The sequence below is a fragment of the Cynocephalus volans genome, unplaced genomic scaffold (assembly GCF_027409185.1).
Source record: "Cynocephalus volans isolate mCynVol1 unplaced genomic scaffold, mCynVol1.pri scaffold_35, whole genome shotgun sequence".
NCBI lineage: Eukaryota > Metazoa > Chordata > Mammalia > Dermoptera > Cynocephalidae > Cynocephalus > Cynocephalus volans.
The window spans coordinates 5616732-5642997 of NW_026902463.1; the positions used below are offsets into that span (position 1 = coordinate 5616732).

Consider the following 26266-nt stretch of genomic DNA (forward strand, 5'->3'; position numbering starts at 1 on the left):
TGTTGCAGCTACCCTAGGCAGCTGGATTAAATCAGTGACGGGAAGGCAGTGAGAAAAAGTGACCCTGAGGTGATCTAGATGTTGGACTTTGTGGCAAAGGCTATGAAAAAAATGTACGAGGATATAAAGGAAAAGATGCTTGTAATAAGTGAATAGATGGGGAGTGTCAGCAGAGAATGGAAATACTATGTTTGGGGATCCCCTGTTAAAGCAGAGGGGTCTGATCAAAGCCCCTGGGGAGTTGCCATCATGCCCCCAATTTAAGGGAATTCAATTCCATTGTCCTCAGTGCCTTTGCCTTTCATTACTACCCACCAGTCTCAGCTCCCAGCCCAATGCGTTCCTGCTTCCAAAAGAAGGTTCTTTGGAGCACAGGTATCCATTGCCCCATGAATATCTGGCTGTGGTTACAAAGGGACACTTGCGTTTTCTGGTCTAAACTTGTTTCACCACTAATCCTGGATGATCTGCGATCTTTTAATAGTGCTGCCCGCAGTCTGTGTGTGCCGTAGGGTACAAGGTCACATAGCTATGTGATTTCCAGCTGCCGTGCCCGGGATTTTACCACCGTGCCACCACTTGGCTCTTTAAATGGCTCTCCTTGTGGCTAATCGTTGGAACAAGCCTCAAGCGAAATGTGGCTGAGCCTACTTCTTCCTGAGACTTTGGAGCCACTTCTCGATGCTTCCTAGTAATTGTGACTTGGGCTGAGAGTGGCGGGTGGGTGGAGGTGGCGCTCCATTCCCAGGAGGGTTCAGCTTGAGACAGTTCATGGTGACTGGCTCCAAATTCCTGGGCCCCAAGAAACCTACCCATCGATTCTCCTGTCAGCATCCGCAGCCAGAACCAGCTACCCTTGTGCACATTGACACACGCCCACACTCCCACACATGCATGCACTCACTCACACCTCCAGACTCGAGCACATGCACGCACACACATACATGCATACACACTCGCACACACGCAGGCACACTCAAGCGTACTCGCACGCACACTCACATGCCTGGACACTCATGTATGTGTATGAAAACCCACACACACTCACATGCATGCCCACTCACACGCCTGGATACTCATGTACGTGTATGAACACCCCCACACGGCCACATTCTCACACACACGTGCAGACGTATGCGGACTCACACGTATGGACACTTGTGCACATGCACACAAAGTCATGCACACTCATGTTCACTTGCGCACACATGTGTGCACGCATACGTCTGCACGCTCACACACAGGTCCACACTTTATCCCCTCTCCAGTCTGACCCCTTCATCCTCCCCTGGCTCACAGGTGCCCACTCCTTGGACTCACATGCATGCCCACTCACACTCCTGGACACTCACATCTACATATGCACACCAGCATACATGGCCACTTGCTTAGACACATGTCCATGTATTCATACACATCCATGCACTTACACACGTCTGCACACTTACACACCCCTGGGCAATCACAGGCACCTCTGTGCACATGCCACTCTTCAATCTGACCCTTTCATCCTCCCCTTGATCACACAGGAGCCCACTCCCTGGACTCCAGGCTTTCTTCCTCCCTTTTCCCAGGCCATCCGTGCCATGTGGAACACTGATGTGGCCCTGCCACTTCTTTGCTTCACACCCTTCACAACTCAGTTTCCTTAAAAAGTAGTGTGACCATATAATTTATCCTCCAAACCAGAGTTCTTAGGTGTGTGAAATTATTTAGAAAATGAATTATGAGTGTGAAGTTAGTTAATTGTTGGGCTGGACAGCAGGCATAATATTGTGGGATTGTCCTGAGCAGATGGGGCCCTACAGTCACCCTAAGGAAAAGACCCTTGTGGGTGCACCTTCTACTTGGTCTCCATGTGCGGCACAGTGTTCCTCTGCCACAGGCTGTTCCTTTGTAGAACCGTGTTCCCTGTGTGTCCCCCTCTCCCTTGCCTGCCGTGTACATTTGCCTTTGTCCCCCGGGGCTTAGCTTCGGGATCTCGGGGCCCTGGTTGCCCTCAGGAACAGTCCTGTTCCTTTGTGCACCCAGCATGCTGAGCTGCCTGGTAGAACTCCCCTCCCCTTTGTATTTCCAGGCTGTTTGCACTAGAGGGCAAGCCCCTTGGGTGGGTTTTGTTTCTCCTGTGTGTTCTTACAGAGCCACCCTCTGGGCTCTGGCGTGTGCTCGTGCACTTGGGGCACACGGGCCTCCTGTTCCCCGTGGAACCGCACCGTGGATGAGGGGTTTCATTTGTCTGCATTGACCCCCGGCCACTGCCACTCGCCAGAAAAAGGTAGCAGATTTAGATAGAAGCAGTAGCTGTAGCATTAAAAATGCACAGGGAAGTGATTTCCATGTCCAGTTTTAAAACAGCTGTGGTTTTGGTGTTTTTATTTGCTACCTATACTGTATGTGAATTCTTCATTTGCTTCCTTCCTAGTATGGAATTTTTTCCCTTCAAGAAATATTGATGAGGGTGGCTGCTCATTTGTGGTATATGGCTGTCCTTTTATATAAATGAACAAGGCAAAGTGATGAAAAAGGAAAACGCATGGCCTCCCAGGCTCTTTGCTTTGCTTTTGGGGAAAGTCCCAGGTGGCCGGTCAGCAGGATGACAGAATCTTGCTTCCCCTGGAGGATGGCCAGCAGGATGACAGAACGCTACTGCCCCCAGCAGCAGTCTCTGGTGGACGGTAGGCAGGATGAGAGAGTGCTACTGCCCACTTGTGTACAGCTGCTGGGGTGACAGGGTGCTACTACCCTCTTGTGGACAGCCACTGGGATGACAGAGCACTATTGCCCCCTGGTGGATGGCAGGATGACAGAGCACTACTGGCCCCTGGTGAACCGTAGTCAGGATGAGAGAGTGCTACTGCCACCTTGAGGACAGTCACTGGGATGACATCGCACTACTGCCCCCTGATGGACGGTAGGCAGGATGAGAGAGTGCTACTGCTCCCTTGAGGATAGGCAGGGGGGTTACAGAGCAACATAGCCCCTGGTGGATGGTCGGCCGGGTGACAGAGCCCTGTTGCCCCCTGGTGGATGGCTGGGTGAGAGCGTGCTACTGCCCCCTGCTGGATGGCAGGGTGACAGAGTGCTACTGCCCCCTGGTGGACGGCCACCATGATGACAGAGCGCTTCTGATCCCTGGTGAACGGTAGGCAGGATGAGAGAATGCTACTGCCCCCTTGAGGACAGCCACTGGGATCATAGAGTACTATTGTCCCCTGGTGGACAGTGGCTGGGATGACAAAGCACTATTGCCCTGTGGTGGATGGTCGGCCAGATGACAGAGCACTTCTGCCCCCTGCTGGATGGTTAGCAGGATGAGAAACTACTGCTACCCACTTGTGGACAGCTGCTGGGATTACAGAGCACTATTGCCCCCGGTTGACCATAGGGAAGTTGAGAGAGTGCTACTGCCCCCTGGTGGAGGGTAGCAAGGAAGAGAGGGTGCTACTGCCCCCTTGTGGACAGCCCCTGGGATGACAGAGCACTACTGCCCCCTGGTGGACAGCAGGCAGGATGAGAGAGTGCTACTGCTCCCATGAGGACAGCCAGAGTGGTTACAGAGCACTATTGCCCCTGGTGGACAGCGGCTGGGATGACAGAGCACTATTGCCCCCTGGTGGATGGTCGGCCAGATGACAGAGGGCTTCTGCCCCCTGCTGGACGGTAAGCAGGATGAGAAAGTACTGCTGCCCACTTGTGGACAGCTGCTGGGATAACAGAGCACTATTGCCCCTAGTGGATGGTCGTCCGGATGACAGAGCACTGTTGCCTCCTGGTGGACGGCAGGGTGACAGAGTGCTACTGCCACCTGGTGGACGGCCACCATGATGACAGAGCGCTACTGCCCCCTGCTGGATAGCCACTGGGTCTGTTCTCAGGCCTTGATATCCTTTCCAAACCCGTTCTATTTTTCAGAATGAGGTCAATGCTATTAAATGGGATCCTTCTTGAATGTTGCTAGCATCCTACTCTGATGACATGACATTAAAGGTAAAGTTGGCATCTGTAGGGATGAGCTCTTTTACCCTAAACAGCCCACAGTACTGAACGCAAGTCTCACATGTGGGGGTTATCTGTACTGAGTCCTCTTCCTTCCTCTATAATTTGTCCCATTACTGACTGTCAGATTAGCTCTCGCCCAGTGAACTCTGATGTACCAGTCAAGGGTCCTGCTAGGAGTCCCAGCCCTTCCTGGGCAATGACCTGCTGTTTTTTCCAGTGGGACACTCCAATGGCTTGTGTACGGTTCACAGCCAGCAGTCTCTTGGCTCACTGGAGGGACATAGCTTGCTCATATTGTTACCACTGTGTTCTCTAGATCTGGAGCATGAAGCAGGACACGTGTGTGCACGACCTGCAAGCTCACAGCAAAGAGATATAAACCATCAAGTGGAGTCCCACCAGGCAGGCCACCAGCAACCCCAACTCCAACATCATGCTGGCGAGGTAAGGACAGGACGCCTGCACAGCCCAGCCTCGGCTCCTGAACTCAGCCTGGCCCGCTGTCACTGAGGCAGCAGCACAGCAGCAGAACTTCCTCATACGCAGAGAGAACAGGACGTTTTGCTGGAGCATTGAACGTCGTAGCTCCGTTTTGAAGGGGCCGAGATAGAACTTTTAAGTGAGACTGGGAGAAGGCACTTTTAAGTAAGACTGGGAGAAGGCACGTGTTGAGATGGCTTGAGGCACTTGGCTTTGCTGAAGCTTTTCCTGACAGCAGAGAAAGGAAAGGGAAAGAGTTCACCTTGGACCTTGGGCTTGGTTTATTCGTTCAACTCAGGGCTTACATGGGCAGGAATTTCAAGCAGGGATAAAGGTTCCCCCAGCCACAGCCAGACTTGACCTGACATTGTATATAGTGAGTCCCCTAAGACACCAGCTTCGGAGGTAGTGGAGTGGCCAGCCAGTCACCGCCAGAAATGGGAAGAGGGGTTATAAGTGACAAAGGTGGCCTCCCACAAACCACGTGGCTTTAGGCTTCATTCAAGAGCATTATTTTGCCAGAAGCTCGCCAGACCCAGTTAAGAGTAGAATGTTCCACTCCCGTTATTTCAGGAAGAACTCTTAGAAGAAGAAGCTAAAGAGATTCTGAGACCGAATGCTGTGTTTGTAGTGACCTGACTTGATGTTAACGCTCTGAAGATTGAGGCCTTGGTTAGGAATATAGTTGTCCTCAAGCAGAAGGTACTTATTCAGAGACAGTCAGGACAGTAGCTGAGTGTATATATCCTACCATCACTGCACAGTCGTAGACGGTGACGATGATGGTGATACCTTACTCTGTACTGGGGGAGATGAGTAGACTTAAAGCTTTTGATGGTGTGACAACTAAACTGGCTGATAAAATGGCCAGTAAATTAAAGTCAGATGGGAGCTGTCTCATGGTCACAGTTTCATCTTTACAGCCAGACTCCCCTCTGTCACAGCCTCATCCTCACAGACCAGCCCAGACTCCTGGCTATATGTCCCACTTCCTGCTCTCCCTGAAGAGAGAACGTCCCTCCTGCAGTTGTCCCTCCATCCCACTATCATCATCGTGTTCCCTCCACGGGATCATTCCCCTTAGCATCTCAACGTGCTCTAACGTCGGTCATCGTGAAAACAATAACAAAACAAGCCTCCTGTGACTTTACGGCCCCTGCAGCAACGAGGCTTCCACAGAAATGGCCCCAAGCCAATTATCTCATTTCTTCCTTTGCTTGCTCAATCATCGTCTCCTTGTTCCCTAGGTCGACTTTATACACGACGTCTCTGATGTGCATTTCTCCATGCCCAGTGAGTGTCGAGTTGCTGTGAGAAGGTGTCCGCTCACCCTCTTCCTCTCGCAGCTCACCCCAGTCAAAAGCATCATGCTCTGGGCGTACGCTGGTGATGCTCAGTGTCCTGTCTTGGAGGGGTCCCTTTCACTGCATAATCAGATAAGTCGGGATTCTGATTTGCAAGCTGCAGAAACTGACTGGCTAACGGAATCCAAAAAGTATTGAGAGGGATTGCGGCAGCCTGAGAATCTCTGGGAACCAATATTGCACCTACACAGAACTGCCAACATCAGGCTGCAAATCTTGGCCAAGAGGATGACAAAGAAAGCAGTGGATACTGCCCACACCCTGAAACTGGACCCTGGACCCTCCCCTCAAAGCACACTCAATGCACCTCCCAGCACAGACCTGCCTGCTGCCACTACTGCTGCCACTGCTCCTTCAGAACCGCTTCTCTGCCACCCATTCCGTTGGGCACTCACTTCTAACTCAGAGACTCTGGAGACATATCTGACTGGCACTGTCAAGTCATGCACCCTGCTCTAGCTGCAAGAGAGGATGTAAAAGCAAGTAGCTAGCCTCTCTGCTTCTAGAATGAGAGGTGGAGCTGTGCCTCATCAGGTTGGAGAGAATGCTCAAGGAGAGATTAAGAAGGTACAGCAACAACTATCAGAGACCCCTGGGCAACCCAGATACCAAGGTCACAGGGTGCTCTAAGTGCATCTGCAGCTTTGTGACTCCAAAAGTCCAAATCCAGATGCTTTCTGGAACAGCTCTTCTAGAATGAAAGGGATACTTAATCTTGATGTGAAAGGAAATGTCACATGGCTGAGCTGTCCACAGGGTCCTGAGAAAATCGTGTCTGTCTTTTCTATTTTATACCTGGGTGTCTTGTGACCTCAATGCATGCTGCAACAATTTTTGCAAAAAGGAAAAAATACACAAACACACACGTATATTCATGCTCTGCATAACAACATTTCAGCCAACAATGAGCAGCATACACGGCAGCGGTCCCATCAGATTATAATGACTATACCATATAGCCTAAGTGTGTACTAGGCTATACCATCTACGTTCGTGTAGGTACTCTCTATGATGTTCACGCAGTGATGACACCACCTAATGACACATTTCATGGAACAGATCCTCAACATTAAGTGACACATAACTGTGTGGAGATATGGATAAGGTTCTGAGCAAAGTCAGGTTCCAAGGATTCCTTTGACTATGTCATCGGTTAGCCCAGCACGGGAACACAGGCTAAATTAGTGAAAAAAACATGCCCCTTATCCACCCACTAGCGGGCATATTGAGGACATGCTGTGCAGCTGCTCTGTGACACCCCCATTTCCTGTTCATCCAGCTGGATCACTACCTTGCCTCTGGCCCTATCCATACCCTTCTCAACAGCATTTGCTAGAATGAACAAGAAAAACTTAGAAACTATACAAATACTTTGAAATTAAACAATACCCTCCTAAACAACCAATGGGTTAATGAAGAAATTAAAAGGGAAATTAAAAAGTTTTATGACACACATTAGAATGGAAACATATCATACAAAATCCTATGGGACACAGCAAAAGCAGTTTGGAGAGGAAAGTTTACAGCACTAAATTCCTTTATAGAAAAAGAAAGTTTTCTAATAAACAACCTAAAGGCACTAGAGAAAAAACAACAAATTAAACCCGAAATTGGCAGAAGGAAAGAAGTTAGTAAGCTCAGAGTAGAAATAAATGAAATAGAAATTTAAACAATTGAAAAGGTCAATTAAACGAAGAGTTGTTTTTTCCAAATATAAACAAACTTGGCCCAACTTTAGCCAGATTAACCAAGAAAAAAAGAGAAGATTCAAATAAATAAAATGAGAAATAAAAAATGACACATTATAGGTGATGCCACAAAAATTCAAAAGATCATAAGGGTCTATTATGAATAACTATACACCAACAAATATGATAACAGAGGAAATGAATAAATTCCTGAAGAAATACAATTATGAAGAAATAAAAAATCTGAACAGACCAAAAACAAGTGAGGAAATGGAATCAGTTATATAAAATCGTCCATTAAAAGGAATTCCAGGACCTGATGGTTTCACTGCTGAATTCTACCAAGCTTTTGAAGAAGAGTTGATACCACTTATCTTCAGATTATTCTAGACATTGAGGAGGAATACTTCCGAACGCATTTTATGAGGCCAGCATTACTCTGATCGAAAACCAGACAAGGACACACACACAAAAGAAAATTGTGGATCCTCACTGATCCACCTGGTTGGCTGCCTTTGGTTTTGACCATCTTCTCTGGAGGACTTTCACAGCCAGGCATATCTGTGTTCTATACAGATGTGTAAGAATTTGGTATATAAGTTAAAAAAAAAAGGAAGGAAAAACCATAGATAATGAAGTAAGCACTAAAAGAAAGGAGAGAGAGATCAAAGATAATGATGATGTGACACATATAAGTGACGTCAATGATTTTAGAACAGGGATCTAGCTAGACTACTCAATATATTCTACAATCTGCATATAATCTCTATTTGTTTACTGATGTTTGTTTTAAAAGTGAATTTATCCAAAAAATGGTGCTGGAACAAAGGGAAACCCATATGCAATAGAATAACGATGTACCCATTCCTCACTTGTACACAAAAATTAACTCAAAATGGACCTAAATAGACTTTGTAATGCATTGAATTATGTCCCCCCAAAATTCACTGAAGCTTGAAATGTGTCCCCCAAGTTTCATGTATTAGAAACTTGGCGCCCACTGTGACCGTTATGCAGTAGGAAATCCTATTATGGTAATTGGAAGGTGGGGACTTGAAGAGGTGATTAGATTGTAGGACCGTGCAGTAGTGAATGCATTAGTAATGGTGGTCAGAGGCGTGGTTCTGAGGGCTTTAAAAGGAGAGAGAATGAGGAAGTTGGTCTCTGTCTCTTGTTTTCTCTGCTCTGCTATTCCACAAGGTGATACCCCACGTCACTGAAGTCACCACCATGATCCTCACCAGATGTGTTCCCTGGACTTTGGATGTCCCAGGCTCAGAAACTGTAAGCAATAAATTTCGTGTTCTTTATAAATTGCCCAGTTCTGTGGATTTTGTTATAAGCAGCAGAAATAGACTAATGCAGACCGAAAGGAAGTGTTTGAACCATAAGAAAACATAGGTATAACTCTTTGTGACCTTGGGTTAGGCAATGGTTTCTTAAATACGACCGCAAGAGCATAATAAACTTATGAAAAACAATTTTAAATTGGACTTCATGAAAATGAAAAGCTCTTGTGCTTCAAACGATACCATGAAGTAAGTGGAAAAACAACACACAAAATGGGAGAAAAACTTTGCAAATCACACATCTAATAAGGTACTTGTATCTAGAATATATAATGGACCCTTACAACTCCATAATAAAAAGACAAATAATCCAATTTAAAAATGGGCAAAGCAGTTGAATAGACATTTCTACAAGAAGGTATGCAAATGGCCAGCAAGCACACAAAAAGATGATCAACATTATTAGGAACTGCTGAAATCAAAAGCACAATGAGTTACCACCTCACCCACCCTAGGACAGCTAAAATTAAAAGAAATGAACAGATAAGAAGTGTTAGCGAGGCTGGGGAGAAACTGGATCTCATACACTGCGGGCAAAATGGCGCAGTCACTTTGGAGGGCAGTTTAGCAGTTTCTTACAAGTTTATACCTAGAGTTACCATGTGGTTCAGCAACTCCACTCCCAGGTGTATATCCAGGAGTATATGATGAAAACATGTTCACACAAACACTAGTATACAAATGTTCATTGAAGCAGTATTCCTAATACTAAGCACAATGGAAACACCCTAAATGCTCATCAACTGATAAATGAAAAAAACAAAATATAGCATATTCATACACCGGAATGCTATTAAGCAATAAAAAGGAATTGTCTTAGCCTATTTGGGCTGCTGTAACAAAATACCAAAAACTGGGTGGCTTATCAACAACAGATGTTATATTTATCACAGTTCTGGAGGCTGGAGGTGCAAAATCAAGGTGCTGGCAGATTCAGTGTCTGCTGAGGGACCATTCTGGATCACAGATGACACTTTCTGTCTCCTCACACAGTGGAAGGGACAAGACTACTCTCTGGGGTCTCGTTTATAAAAGCACTAACCACATTCACAAGGACTCCACCTTCCTGATCTAATCACCTCCCAAAAAGCCCCACCTCCTAAGACTATTTCAACATACAAATTTGGGGGGACACAAATATTCAGACCATAGTAGGAATAAAGTACTGACACTTGCTACAACATGGATAAACCTTGAAAATATTATGCTGTTTAAAAAGCCACACACACAAGGTCACATATTTTATGATTCTATTTAAATGAAATGTCCAGAACATGCAAATCCGTGGAGACAGATAGTAGATTTGTGGTTGCCAGAGGCTGGAAAGTTGGTAGAATGGTGAGTGACTGGTAACTGGCACAGTGATTCTTCTTGGGATGTTTAGAACATCATAAAATTAAATGATGGTGATGGTTGCATAACAGTGGGAATATACTAAAAACTGCTGGATTTTACCCTTTTTAACGTGTGAACTTTGTAAAATTGTTGCTAGAAAGCACGCAGGGGCTCCATCCAAAGGGGCCCTGATTCGAGCAGACCCTGAACTTGGTGGGGGACAAATGCTTACTGGACTTGGAGCCAGAAGACCTGGATGCTCGCCCTGCCCTTCTGCGTCCAGCATGTCTGTCACACAAGTTCTCTTGTGTGTTGCTGTTTCCTCAACACACATTCACATCCCAGCTACAGTAGCAGCGACTCCTACGGAGAGCCTACTACGTGCCAGGCACTGTCCATGTACATATTTCACTGCATTTACTTGCTCCTGCCAGTGGCCTTATGAGGTGGGTACCATTTAACAGCTGAGAAAACAGAGGTCTAGAGAGGTTAAGCAATTTGCCAACAGTCACACAGCTACCGAGCACTTGGGCAGGAGTTCAAAGCCACCAGTGCCCAACTTATTAGCCACTGTGTGATCCCCTCCTGACAGCCACCTGAAACTCCAGTGTCTCAATTCTGTGTTTAGCATAAAGTGTCAATATATTATCAGAAGAATGTTTTTCCTCCGACCTTTATATACAATCACAAATTGCTTATATTTGCACTAATCGTTTCTTAGTATTTCTTCAGTACCAAATATTTAAATTCTTGAATTACTTATTTTCAAGGTTTTGAACTCCTCAATATTTTGAATCTGCCTTTGGCCTCTGACACAAATGAGCTATCCTAGATATTTCTGGGTGGAGGGGACAAATGATAGTTTGACTGAGGGCACCTGCCTTAACACTTTCAAATGCTCGGTGGTAGCTCCACACTTCCCTCATGAGATGGAACTAGGGCAGAAATCCCAGCTCATTCTGGCAGCACATTCCTCAGTCCTGCCCATCTCCATATCACCAGGTAGGCATCCACTGCGTAGCAGAACAGCCACCAGAAGCAGGCGCTGTACAGCAGCTGGATCCACATCTGCAACCAGGAAGAGCCCAGCATCAAAGCTCCCTCAGACAGGCATGAGATGTCCAGCCCAGCCGTGAGATGACAGGCAACACAGGACGGCTCCTGGCACACATTTGGCGTAGGTCTGGAACTGAGGGCAGGCTGTGGCCTCTATCCTCTGTCTGCTCAGCTGGACCTGACTGACAAACCCACTTTCTGGCACACTTGCAGACACAGTAGACAAGGCTCTAAGAAGTGCAGTTTAAACTGCCATGAGGGTTCTAGGGGCTAGGAAGTAGAAGCTTTTTCTCTGGGAAAGAATGAATTCAGGCAGAAAAGACTCAGAAAGTCGTTCCAAATACAAGGGGATGGAAGGGGGCTCAGGGTGTTGGAAGATCAGTAAGCCTTGCCGTTGGGGGCTGAGACAGATGCTTCATCAGGAGGCCATGGAAGGGAAGGAAGGAAGCGGGCAATTCTGCTCCAGGACAGAGAATCAGCACCACCTGCGTAAGCTTTACATCACTCCCTTGAGCATCCACTTGGTGAACAGAGCATAACGTGTGCATGTGTATTATACATATTTATTTATTTCATGGTTTATAAACCATGAATATGTTTAGTATATGTTATTATTATATGTAACATAATATGTTTGAATATTAAATGTTTGTATGATATAAGTTAAATATAAAATATTTATATGTTACCATTATGTATATTTAAATATATTTCCTTAACTTAATTGATAATATTGTTGTGTGCTTGTGGCTCCGTTTAGGGTAAGTATGGTAAGGGCACACACTTGTGCTTCCAGGGCTGCGGGTGGAGAAGCCACACTTGCGTGTGTATTAGCATCCTCTGGAGGGTTTATTAAAACATAGACCTGGCAGGGCTCGTGTCAGAGTTCCTGATCAGTAGGTCTGGGGCATGGCCTGAGACTTTGCATTTCTAGCAGATGCCCAGGGGCTGCTGGGGCTGCACTTCGAGGACAGCAGTGTGACAAGAACGCAAGTAGGGTGGAGAGGGGAACAAAGGTGGGCGCACCTACCGCACTCCCCATGCAGAAAGAGGCAGGCCAGATGTCTGTTCCGTTCACATCGGAGATGTTCTCAACGAAATCTGGGAGTCCGAACAACACCGAAGAACGTATTATGATACCTACGTGAGAATTAAATGATGCTTGGTGTCTGATTCTAATTCAAATCTAAAGCTGACTTTAGTTGCTTTGTACAGATAACAGATAGATAGATGGACAGATATAGATATAGACAGACAGACAGACAGACAGATAGATTAACAGACAGACAGACAGACAGACAACAGATATGATAGTAAGGAAGCTAGGTAGATATGATAGATAGAAGATAAGCATGACACATAGAGATAGATGATAGAAAGGAAGGGAGGAAGAGAGGGGAAGGGGAGGGGAGAGGATGGAAGGGAAGAGAAGGGAATTGAAGGAAGTTAGAAAAATCTACACATATTGGAGTGTGCAGAGAGAGAGAAAGAAAATATACTGCATTACTCAGGAAATAACTCTTATGATAGCAAGGCAATCCCATGCACTTTGATTTCAAATTGAACCATCTTTGGCTACAGTCTCATCCCTATATATATATATTTTTTTATATTGTTTGCTTGGCATTGCAACGTGATGTTGTGAAGAGCAATCTGTATTTCTCAGCTGCAATTTTAATGTCCATGTTAATTATACCTCATTTGAAAATGAATTATTCATAAAGCACAGTTTGGAAGTTTGAATATATAAATCCTTCATTCTTTTAAAAAAAATACATTTAAGATTTTCACAAATTAGCTCTCAATAATTTGCTTTTTACATTTGTTATTTGTGAGTTTCCCTTGTTATTAGACCCAAATATCTAATGCTACTTAAAACAGCGCACACACTTACGGTACATATTATGGTTTTTTCATTAGGTAATACAATACCCTTTGTTTAAACATACACTATGTAATACACTACTAAAGGAGAACTGGGGACACTAAGACATACTATTTCTCATTATCAAGCCACTGCTAATAAAAATAATGCCTTTCTTCTGTACGTAATTTTTGGCACATAGCACTCCTTTGAGCTCAATAAAAGCCCAATGAGGTAGGCATCGTATTTCTTATTTTTCTGTAAGGGGACAGGTCACCAGCTTTCTTCTGACTTCTGCTTTCTCCTCATTTCCTCAAAACACTATCCACCACCCTTTCTAAGGCTAAAGGATGTACGCATAATAATTCACTAACCCTCAAAAGATGTCTGGGTACACATTTACTTCCAGATATTCAAGTTATAGAAACTAAGTTACTATTAAGATGCTTTTCCAAAACGACTTAGTAGAATCAGGAAGAAAAGCAGTTTTGATTGAATTAGCCTGCACGCAAGTGATTTTACGCCAAATAAAAAGGAAATATTGCTTCCCTGTCTTATTCCTCAAGTCTGATAAAGTAACTTGAGGTTGCAATGCATTTATTTGAAGTCAAGTTTCTTGAGCGCCTTCAGTCACGTTTTTGGCAATGTGGGTAAGGGGACAGAATAGATGGGCCCTAGACACACAGCCCTGTGCCCAGAAACTTGCACAAGGTGGGGTATGGAGGGCAGTTAGCAAATACCTAACCGCCTTCAAGGACAAACATTCTGCAGATACATGATTCCAAAATGGTCAGCCCCTATCACCCAATTGCCAGTGTGGACAGTATTTTGACCCGATTCAAAGAAATCTATTGTACAAAACAAAAACAAAAAACAACAAAAACACTTACGATACAACTAAACATACACTGATGACATTAAAGAATTGGTTTTAATCATTTTAAAGTGATAATGATATTAAGGTTATATATGTTTAAGAGTCTTTGTCTTCTAGAACTGTACACTGGAATCTGTACGGATGAAATGATAAAAGTTCTGGAATTTGCTTAAAATTAATCCAGTGAGGAGGATGAGGGGGTGTGTAGATGAGCTGAATGAAGGGTAAGAGGAATTTATTTTATTCATTTATATATCATTTACTACATTCACATATGCTGGAAATTTTCCAACATAAAAAGTTAAACAAAATGGCAAAATCTAGCTTAGATGTCTGTAAAAAGTGTCATCCTATAATTTAAAGCAGATGTTGGCAAACTTGTTCTGTAAAGGGCCAGATAGTAAATATTTCTGGCTTTGTCTGTCCAGAACGTAACTTTGCATTTGCAGGGCAAAGGCAGCCCTAGACAACACACAAACGCACAGCATAGCTGCGTTCCCATCAACTTTACTCATGGGCACTGACAATTAAACGTCATGTGACAGTCACATGGCAACTTATACTATTCCTCTTTCGATTTAAAAAAAAAAAAAAACATTTAAAGATGTACACCCACTCTTAGCTCATGGGCCATAGGAAATGAGCAGCAAGCTGGATTCCGACGTGGAGAGCAGCTTGCGCACCTGTGGTGTAAAATCCAAACCTGAAAAACCGGGGCTGGGGAAGGATTTCAGGTTTCAGATTTAAAAACACGCGAGACAAAATATATGGTGCAAAACAGAAAAGAATACACACACCACCTGTTGGGTTACGTAGAGATCCAATACATTTTTTTGCACTTTGCTTAACTGCAGTGAAGTTTTCCGAGTAAGCAAACGCCAGACACCATAAACTGAATTTTTAAAACCAACGTCCCTCGGACACGAATTTTACCGACCATAGTATTTGCAGAATACCCTAGGAAAGCACTCCTGGATGACCCCCTTTATCTGTGCTCAGATATCCCGCCCAACCCGCGACTGAGAGCCCTAACAGGGACACCAGTACAGTCTGGAGCATTCAGCCCACACAAAGCACGGCCCCCAGCGGGGTGCGCGCCCTCACTATGCACCAAGCAGGACCTCTGCGAGGCGTACGCCCACACCCTGACACGGATAAGGTCTGGAGCTCTCGCCCCACACGGAGCAGGTCACCCTGACTTGGCAAACACGCTCTTATCCCACACAAAGCAGGAACTCCCGAGGGCCGCGCACCCTCCAACCAAAAGAAGCTAATGCCGTGCCCGGCGACACGCAAGCCATGCTCTTCATGGAGCACGTACCCACAGTGGGCCTCGCACCATCACACGGCAGGGGAACATCACCACCTCCCCACTCTCGCAGAACGCGGGCCCACACCCCTCAAGAGCAGGTCACCGACAGTGGACCGCAGGCCCCCACCCCACAGGGAGCAGGACCCACGCGGGCCGTGTGCTCTGAACCCGAATGGAGTATGATCCCACACCGCGGGACGTGCGACCTCAGTCTAAACTGAGCAGTTCCCTTCTGTGGAATGCGCACTTCAAGCAGACACCGATAAAGTCTGTAGTCTTCAAAAGCACGAAACATGTCTCCCAACCAGCTGCATGTCCTCACCCTGGACGCACGGAGCATGTCCCCGCGAGGATCACGTGATGTCACCAACGCGGGTCCCACGCCTTTAGCCCTGACGCAGCAGGTCCCAGAAGCCAGTGGAATGCCCTCACCCAACACGGCGCAGCAGTTCCTCGCGCTGGCCTTATACCGTTATAGCGCACTGAGAACGTCTCACCAAGGGCCGTGAACCCTCACACCGTACGCTTGGCCCACGTTCCCGCGAGTGTCACATCATCTCACTTCACAGGGAACAAGACTCCCGCGGGTCGTATGACCTCCTTCCGAATGGAGTATGCTCGTCTACCGCGGGAAGCACGCCCTGCCTCTGCACTGAGCAGGTCCCTAGGCGGTAGGGACTCACGCCTCACCTGGACACCTACTTGTAAGGCCTAGAGACCTCACTTCGAAAGGCGCAGGTCCGGACCGTGGGCCGCGCGCCCTCACCAGGACACATATAAGATTTGGAGCCCTCACACTTCACGGACCAGATCCGTCCCCGCGGACCGAGTGCCTTCACACTTTAAGAACATGTCGTCCCCAACGGACCGTGCGACCTCACGCCACAGGGAGCAGGACCTCCGCAGGCCGATAGCCCTCACCCTTCAAGATTACGTCTTCCCCATCAGAGCGAGGGACATCACCCCTCAGGGAGCAGGATGCCCGCGTTCCACGCGCCCTGCACCCTAATGGAGCATGATCCCCAACTGCGGGACGTGCGACCTCCCTCTACACTAAGCGGATCCCTACGGATGGACGCACGCCTCAAGGGCACACTGATAAAGTCTGTAGTCCTCAAAAGCACTAAGGAGGACTCCAAAATGCCGGGCGCCCTCTCGCCGCACGGGCTGAGCACGTCCCCGCGAGGGTCAGGTCACCTCACCACGCTTAAGCAGATAACCACCGCCGCACACGCACTGGCACCCGGACACCTACAAGACTTAGACACCTCGATCCGCACGGAGCATGTACCATGGCGTGACGCGCACCCGTACCCAGAACCAAGGAAATACCCCCGCGGTCCACGGGCCCTCAACTCACAGGAACACGTCCCCCGCTGTGCCTCGGACCGCATGCCCTCAGCGCGCAGGAGCAGGTCGACAACGGGGTGCTGCGCCTTTATTCCTCACAGAGGAGGTCCCAGAAGCCAGTTGAATGCCCTCACTCCAGATGGCGCAGTTCCCCACGCTGGCCTTTTCCCCTTATGGCCTGCTGAGAACGTCACACCAAGGGCCGTGAGCCCTCATCCCCGTAAGCTTGGCCCACGTTCCCGCGAGTGTCACATGATCTCACATGACAGGGAACAAGACTCCCGTGGGCCGTATGCCATCCCACTAAATGGAGTATGCTCGCCTACCACGGGAAGCACTTCTTCCCTCTGTACTGACCGGGTACCTACCGTGGGATGCACGCCTCACCTGGACACCTGTAAGGACTAGAGACCTCACTCCGAAAGGCACAGCTCCGCACCGTTGGCCAGGCGCCCTCTCCCGGACATGTATAAGATTTGCAGCCCTCCCACTTCAAGGACCAGGTCCGTCCCAGCGGGCCGAGCGCCTTCACCCTTCAAGAACATGTCCTCTCCACAGACCCTGGGACCTCACCCACAGGCAGCAGGACACCAGCGGGATGCGTGCCCCACTCCTGAACAACATGTCGCCTCCAGCCGTCCGCGGGACCTCAGCCCACAGGATGCTGGACACCCGTTGCGCGTTTTCACCTCTGAAGATCTGGTCGCCCCAAGCTGACCGCAGGACCTCACGCCAAACGGAGCAGAACCCCAGGGGGGCACGCGACCCGCGCTTGAAGAGCATGTCGCCCCTTGGGGACAGCGAGACTTCACCCCACAGAAAGCAGGAACCCGTGGGTCCCGCTCCATAACCCCTGAAGAGGAGGTCGTCCAGAGCGGAACGTTGGACCTCACCCTACAGGGAGCAGGAACCCCGCGGGACAGGCGCCCTCACCACTAGAGTATGTGGTCCCCAGCGAACCACCGAACCTCATCCCGCAGGGAGCAGAACACCCGGGGGTCGAGCGCCCTCACCCCTCAGGAGCAGGTCGCCCCCAGCGGACCGCGGGATCTCACCCCACAGGGAGCAGGACACACGCGGGACGCGGGCCCTGCAGCCGAATGGTGCATGACACCCCACTGCGGGACGTGCAACCTCATTCTACCATTAACGGGTCCCTAGGGTTGGACGTGTGCCTCAAGGGGACACCGATGAAGTCTCTAGTCCCCCAACGCAGTAAGCAGGTATCCAAATCAGCCACGCACACTCACCCCGCACGCAGGGAACATGTCCGCGCCAGGGTCACGTGATGTCACCAAAGCGGGTCCCGCCTTTAGCCCTGACGGAGCAGGTCCCAGAAGCCAGTGGAATGCCCTCACCCAACACGGTGCAGCAGTTCCCCGCGCTGGCCTTATACCGTGACGCACTGAGAACGTCACGACAAGGGCCGAGAGCCCTCACACCATACGCTTGGCCCACGTTCCCGCGAGTGTCACATCATCTCACTTCACAGGGAACAAGACTCCCGCGGGCCGTATGCCCTCCCTCCGAATGGAGTGTGCTCGTCCACCGCGGGAAGCACGCCCTGCCTCTGCACTGAGCAGGTCCCTACGCGGTAGAGACGCACGCTTCACCTGGACACCTACCTGTAAGGCCTAGAGACCTCACTTCGAAAGGCGCAGGTCCGCACCGTGGGCCGCGCACCCTCACCAGGACACGTATAAGATTTGGAGCCTTCAAACTTCACGGACGAGGTCCGTCCCCGAAGGCCGAGCACCTTCACCCTTTAAGTACATGTCTTCCCCATCAGAGCGAAGGACATCACCCCTCAGGTAGCAGGAAGCCCGCGGGCCATGTGGCCTGCACCCTAATGGAGCATGATCCCCAACTGCGGTTCACGTGACCTCCCTCTACTCACAGGAATAAGTCCCCCGCCTAAATCTCTGACAACCACTAACTGTTTTTCCATCTCCCCTACGGAGGGACGCACGCCTCAAGGTCACACCGATAAAGTTTGTATTCCTCAAAAGCACTAAGCAGGTCTCCAAAATATCGGGCGCCCTCACGCCGCACGCACGAAGCATGTCCCCGCGAGGGTCAGGTGACCTCACCACGCTTAAGCAGATACCCCCTGCCGCACACACACTGGCACCCAGACACCTACAAGACCATCTTGTAACCACAATTAAATCCTGAGTTGCACAAAAAGCCTTCCCCAGAGAATCAGCAGCAAAGCAGCAATTTAGCTCAACCACAGAGCTCGAGTGCTGGTCCTCACAGGAAGTTCCCCCATTTCAGAAGTAAGCAAAGGACAACAAACTAGTTCCAGTGCAGAGTTTAAGTGGTAGGAACAGTGAATACTCTAACACAGAAGTGACAAAGTTCTGATATTAACCAGTAAAGGTCTAATGCCACCAAAGAATACCTAGAAGGACTGGAAGAGTATGAGCCTGTCTGCAGCGAGGCTGTGCCAGTACGAGACACATGATGGCACTGCTGCCTTAGGCTCAATGGGACTGAAATGGATGTTTAAAACAAGGAAAGCTCAGGCAGTTGCAAAGAGTGGCTGTACAGGAAACTGAGCAGGCTGCACGGTTTCAGGTAAGCCTCTCCTGAAAGCAGACAGCAGAGTTGGGGGAGGCTGGACCCGAGGGTTCTTCCCGAGGGCATGCCTTTAAGCACCGTCGCGTGAGTAATGGTCTTGAGACACATCTCTGCAGCGTGGGCTGTGGTTGAGGAAGTGTGAGCTACATTAAGTCTCATTTTCTGTTACCACTGGGGAGGGGTTTGCAAAGCACCTTTGTGTTTAGGGAAACGTCGAGGTTACAAAGAGTCCCGATGCACCAGGGGCTGGAAGGAGGAGGCGTCCGTTCCCTCATGTCAGCATCTAGGGATGCAAGTGGACAGCTCTGCTGCCGCGGTGACTCGGGCCCAGGCTGTGTCCTCCTGGCTTCTCACTTTCCTCCTTGGTGGAGGGCCAGTAGCAGGGCAGGTGGGTGGTGGTGTGGAGTGACCACGAGGCACAGCGTCCTTCGTTCCTCCTCACACCAGGCCAGCTCGGATACACCTCACCTCCACCCACTTCCCACTGGAAACTTGGGACATTGCGCCCAAGCTGCAGGGCAGGGCGGGTGGGAGACGTTGTTTGGACACAATCTCAGGACAAAGGAAAGCACACTGTGGCGGGCAGCCAGGTGGCTCCAGCACTGCGGGGTGAGCTGGGCTCTGGCCACGGTGATGCCTGGGCTGCAGGTCAGTGCAGACCAGACCCCGAAGCAGAGTGGCTGTGGGAATCCTGTTAGAGGGGTGTGTGGCAGCTTCCAGCCTGACGCTAACAGTGGAGGTGATCACGCCAAACTGCAGTTCTGCATCAAGTGTGCGAGTGGGTGCCCTGGAGAAGATTGCAGGAATAAACTTGCCTTCTGAGAGTGTGTATAGCTGTGTTCAACACGGATGCAGTCGTGTTATGCACAAAATTTCTCCTATTGCTTCCTCTATTTGTCTGCATATTACACACCCTTGTCTATCCTGTTGAATAATCCAGTTAAGTCCATGCAGATGGCTGTGGGCCACCGTGCTGGGCCCTGCTGTAGCAAGTGGCTGGTCTGCACTCAGTCGGGTCTAGGCCCCCAGGGATGTTGCCATTCTCTTGGTGTGTCAGAGCGCTTGTGGTACGTCGCTGCTTTGTAGAGAGTGCTCGGGTGAATGTGCTTGCAATGTAAACATTTTCAGGGTTTATGAGGGAGGGTGGCACTTTATCTGCAGCCCAGCCTCCCAGGGAGCCTGTGAGTGGGACAGCCGTACTTACAGAAAGCCGGCCTTGTTTAACAGCACAAATCAGCAAATTCACTGTAATTGCAGACACTTGGTAGAGAATGGCCAATAGCATGTCTGACATCAACCGGCATAGTTAAAACTCCCAGGCGCCGTAAGTCTCTGTTACACGGAAAATATCCACCACTATCATTTGAGAGGCATTAATTGCTCTTAGCTCCCCAGGCAGCATTAAGGTCTCACCTTGTGTTCACGGGGCAGCTTCAGGCTGGGGCCACATGTGTGACACAGTCTTTTACAAAAGGGCACCGTGTATGCAGAAGGCCAGCTAGAGGTGCCTGGTATCTCTGATGAGATCTGCAGAACTGATTCTGTTTCACTGTCCCTAGGGAGGTCACTGAGGCCCAAAGATGCCAGCAGACCCCAGGCACCACTTCATGGCCTGACAGGTAAATTCCCGGTCAGGGCCCTACACAGAGCATACGTCTGAGCAGATAGTGGCCGCCTTGGGCAGAGAACACACTAATCTTTGGAGCCCAAGGGACACACCTGGAAGTCCCAAGTGGGGACCACTACTGGATCCATGAGGCCCAAAGTGAGTTTGGCGTCATGGTTGAAATTAGTAGCACGGATACAACTGTCCAGAAGGGCACAGCTGGGCCTGAGCACACTCAGGTGAGGACACCTGGAGTCCCATGCCTGTGTGGTGAATTGGGCGCGGGACCAGGCCAAGGCTGATGCATGGGAACAATGGTTTCTACCCTGGTTCTCCACATGTCAGATGTTCTATGAGTCCAGCGTCCCTCCCCAATGAACCAGCTGCCCCTGGAGAACAGCAGCATCCCTGCTCCAAGGCTGAAATCCCTTCATCTTGTGGGAGATGTCGCTGGGCAGTGCAGGGAGCATGGAGCTGGAGGCAGAGTTGTGTGGAGGATCCAGTTTCACCATTGACAGCGTGCACCCTGGGACAGCGGCCCCCTGCTACATGCGCACCCAGGGCAGCCCCTCCCTGCTCAGCAGCACAACCGCGAGGCTGCCAGTTAGGGTTAGAAAAGTCCCAGTCTAAGTATGGCTGTGACGCTCAGTGCAGTCAATTATGCACAGTGTCAAGTAGTCGAGAGCACTCACACATCGAGCACATGTCGCAACCAGGCCAGACAGACTGTGACAGAGGGAGCATGAGGCTGCTTCCTGAAGGTTATGTACATCAAGGTACAGCCCTCTGCTCAGGACGCCCCCGGGTCCCTGGGGACCCTGTAAAGTTACAGGGGACATACAAGGGGGGTGCGAGGGCTCCTTGAGTCTGGGATCTGATTTTACTCTGTGTGAGCCTGCCAGGGCCACCATAACAATATCCTACAGCCTGGGCAGCTTAAACGACAGACATGTATCACTTCCAGTCCTGGAGGCTTGAAGTCTGAGATCAAGATGTGGCAGGGCCGGTTCTTCCTGAGGCCTCTGTCCTTGTAGACCCTGTCATCTCCCTGTGTCCTCACATGGTCATCCCTCTATGTGTGTCTGTGTCCTAATCTTCTCTTCTTATAAGGACATCAATCCTATTGGATTAGGGCCCACCCTTGTGACCTCATTTTATCTTAATCACCTCTTTAAAGACCCCATCTCCAAACACAGTTGCATTCTGAGTCACATTCTGGGGTCAGGACTCCAACACATAAGCTTTGGGGAGACTTGGTGTAGCCCATGCACCCTTCTTAGGGCTAAGATGTGTGCTAGTCCCTCTCACCTCAAGTCCCATGGGGTGATGTGGTGGCTTGGGGGACACTCCATGTGCAGGGATTGGAGTTCCAGCTGGGAAATCCACTGACACTACTAATCCCATGGTGAGGGGGCCAGTCCCCTCCTGAGTTGAGCAGTTCTGGGGTGTCTTCCATCAGGCTGTGTCACCTTGACCTACTGGGGTGCCCATGTGACCCGCCCAGGAGTGCTTGGCGTCAGGAAGCTAAGGGGAAGCCTGAGGAGGACCTCAGGGCTGTGTGACGTCCCCCCCAAGAGACGCTCAGCAAACATGGGGACCCTCAGGAGCTGGGAGTTGGGGTGCCCTAGTCTGACATTTGATCCGGGAAGCCTCATGGGCCTGGGTATGCGATGCTGGGGGTGAGGAGTGTGTTGGGCAGTGACACAGGTGGGGGCTTGATGGGGCTGTGGCTTCAGGTGATGTGAGTGGTGGGATTAGATTCTGGAGGAGGAACCGTCAGGAGCACTAACGTGCAGAGCTGGGGCATGAAGGGGAGTGGGGGGTGGGGGACAGTCCCTATGTCTGGCTCAGAGTGACGCCCTGGCATTGGCACAGCAGACCCCATCTCTGTTGTCTGGACACCCCTTAGCCCCCAGGGGAGGTGGCCACTTGGTGGCTGCATAGATGCACCTGGCACTGGGGAGAGGAGCCCAGGCTGGGGGCGGCAGTGCTTGTGTCATCAGCATAGCGATGACAAGGAAGGCACGAGGGGACGTCTGTCACCAGCAGACCCCGAGGGTGGTCAGGGGCCATCCTGGCTGAGGCCGGTTCTGAGCTACACACGGCAGCGGCCTCGGTGGCTCGAGCCTCTCAGTTCAGACGCGTCACGCCTCTAAATCCAGCTGCTGTGAAGTTGCCATGGCGCAGGCTGGTGGCTCAGAGGGCTGCTCTGCTGTGCATCGCTGGGGTGGGGGGCAGCAGAGGCGCTCTGCCCTAGGGAGGGTCTAGCGGTGTCAGCACTGCCTCCTGGCTGTGGGACTTTCCGCACGTGCTGCGGTTTCCACGGTTCCCACTCTGCATGGCACTGTGTATCGAGGAGGCCGCCCCCTACCTCCAAGGTGTCCACGGCCTGTTTGGATGACAGAAGCAGGGCAGAGAAGCTGCTGCTTGAGCTATCCAGGGGAGCAGCTGGATCCCAACCCTCTTCTCAGCCCCTGAGCCCACACCGGTGCTGCCGCAAACGGCCTGTTTATCTGACTCTCCAAAAACTAAATAGCAGGTTTTCACCTGTTCCCAGCTGCAACAGGACTTCAGCAAGGCTTGGGGGGAATCCTGATCTCCAGGGACAGGAGAACTGGGATAGATTCTCTCCCCCTCCTCCATTTCCCAGACACCTGCAGAATAAAAGAGTCATAATTTTTTTTTTTTTTTTTTTTCCTGGAGGACCTCTTGGGAGAACTTAGGGGAAAAACATCAGGAAAATCATACTTTCAAAAAAAATGAAAGAATTAGTTCATGACTCCAGCACCTTAAATATCATGAAGGAACTTCTGGGAACCAGCAGTGAGTGCTTGATGAGGACACGTGATTTCATCCCAGAGAGACGGTGAAACTTCGCAGCAGACTCAGAACCTACTTACAGCACGCCTGCGGCATCGCCAGGGCTACACTGGGCTCTAGGTGTTTAGGAGTGTAAAGGGCAGTCTGCGCATGAGTTTCCAGGGGCTGCCACAACAGAGGACCACGGGCCGGGCAGCTCGAACAGCTGAAGCTTGAACAGCAAGGTGTCCTCTCTCACCGTTCTGGGGCACAAGCACAAGATCGAGTGTCAGCAGGACTGGCTCCTTCTGAGGCTGTGGGGAAGAACCTGCCCCATGCTTCTCTCCCAGCTTCCAGAGGCTGCAGCGGCCTTGGCTTGTAGATGGCCGGCTTCCCCCGTGCACGTCTTTCCTATACCCAAACTTCCTCTTTCCGTAAAGACACCAGTCGTATTGGATTATAGGCCCATGATAATGACATCATCTTACCCTGATCGTCTGTAAAGACCCTATCTCCAAACAAGGTCATATTCACAGGTACTGGGGATTATGACTTTTGGGGGAAACACAATTCATGCCATACCAGTCTGCCTTTCAAAGACATACAAGCAATCACAGACATACATAATAATATCAATAGCTAACTTTTACTGAGTACTTACCATGTGCCAGACATGGTGCTAAGCACGTTACACTCATTCATTAACCCTGCAACAGCTCTGTGAGGTAGTACTATGGGCTGAATTGTGCTCCCCCACCCCAGTTCATAAGTTGAAACCCTAACCCCCAGTAGCTCAGAATGTGACTGTATGTGGTCTCACAGTGATAAAATGAGGTTGTGTGTTAGGGCTGGCCCTAATTAAATGTCCTGTTCTTATAAGAAGAGGGAATTTGAGCACAAAGAAGGGATGCTTGTGCATAGTGAAAAGACCACGCGAGGACACAGGGAGAAGAGGGCCTCACGAGAAACTGGCCCTGCCACACCTCGATCTTGGCCTGCCAGCCTCCAGGACTGTGAGAGGATAGAGCTCTGCTGCTGAAGCCCTGTTCTTGGTATTTTGTTATGGCAGCCCTGACAAACTCGTACAGGCAGGAACATATACTCTCCCTGTTCTTCTGACAAAGAAACTGAGGCACAGAGTGTTACCAACCGGCCAGGCTTGCCCTGCCCTCTCGCATTAAACAAATGACCTCGAAGTCCAAAAGCTGATGCAAGGATTGGAAGGTTTATTCAGATTACACGTATTCAACTAAATTTCTAACCAAGCAAACAAACAAAGAGAAAAGAGGAGCAGTGGGGTCCAGTTCAGCCTAGTCCCAATCTGCGGGGCCAACCTACTCCATTAACAAGAATTGATAAAAGCAGTTCTCCCCTTTGTTTTCAGCATAAAGAAGAAAAGTACCAACTAGATTTAAATCAGAAAAACAAAGCATAGCCAGGAGCCCTCCACAGTGCACCTGTACAGACGTGGATACAATCCAGCAAACAGAAGAGGGCCGGGAAAGTCAGAGAAACGTAAAGAGAATAAAGCATTGACTTGTCAGAACTTAGGCCAGGGACTCCAGGAGAGATCTGCCAGCAGCAGAGACATGGGAGCAAAATAGTCCCAGTGGCCACTTGCCTCTTGCAGCTGGAGTCCTCTCCAATGCCCTTCCAATTTTTGCCAGTGATTAAGTTAGGCTCTCGGATTCCAAAGTCATAGAAATGAACAATGTACCCAGCTGTAAAGCAAGCAGCGCTTTATTAAAAGAGGAGATGGACTTATGCATGAGGGGGGTAGCAACAGTAAAGCTAGCCCCCCCCCAGGGGAGCTGCTCAGGGTCTTTTTATAGGAAAGGAGTTAAGGGGTGGCAGGCAGCATCACAGGAGGTGGTCCGTTCTGTTCTTCCTGGTTGTGTCATGGGTGCATGCTCAGTAGGCAGTGCTGTTCATCATTGTCACCCCAGGAGGGTCATTGTAGCAGTCACCTTGATACTTTGTGCACAGGTGGGAATTCCTAAAGCGGTCTTAGGTTAAACTGTAACTTTTACAATTATAGTAAACAAGCCACTCAGGAAATATCTGTTTCCTGTCTTATGTCAGTCTGTTTTGTCAGGGCAGCCCATGGGGTAATCATTTGCATGGAGGGGTCTCATGACTGAGGAGTGGAAAAGTAACAAAGTGTCTTCTGCAGGGAAAATGGAGTCAGTTTGGTTCACAGGCTTAGCCTTACTGTTTCAAGAGAGGTTTAGTGACTTGGGTCATGTGGTCAGGACCCGACAGGAACAAGGCCTCTCTCTGCAGCACACACACTCTGGGGTGCTGTGCTGCACTTCCTTAGACTCCCTGGGAAAATGTGATTCCTCAGTGCACCCTCAGTGTGCAGGAGCGTGAGTGTGGAGGTAAAGCCCGTTTCAACCATTTTAAGCAAATGGGCACGAGGCGGAGGAGTATGGGATATGTTGTGGAATGAATGAAGGACCAAGCCCAAGAGCGAGAGGCAGAGCTGGCCGCAGAGATAGCTGGGTGCGGACTGGATGCACTAGGCTTTGTCTCCTGTTCCCCCTACTCCCTCGGAGGAAGACCTGGCTCTTCTCCCATCACAGATCATGTGCCACACCTCAC

At 49.6% G+C, this 26266-nt stretch overlaps 1 pseudogene; it reads left to right on the plus strand.

Annotated features, from left to right (window-relative positions):
• The window catches only part of LOC134369040 (F-box-like/WD repeat-containing protein TBL1X), a 28437-nt pseudogene extending 12892 nt beyond the window's left edge, over positions 1 to 15545 (plus strand).
• The last annotated feature ends 10721 nt before the right edge of the window (positions 15546 to 26266 follow it).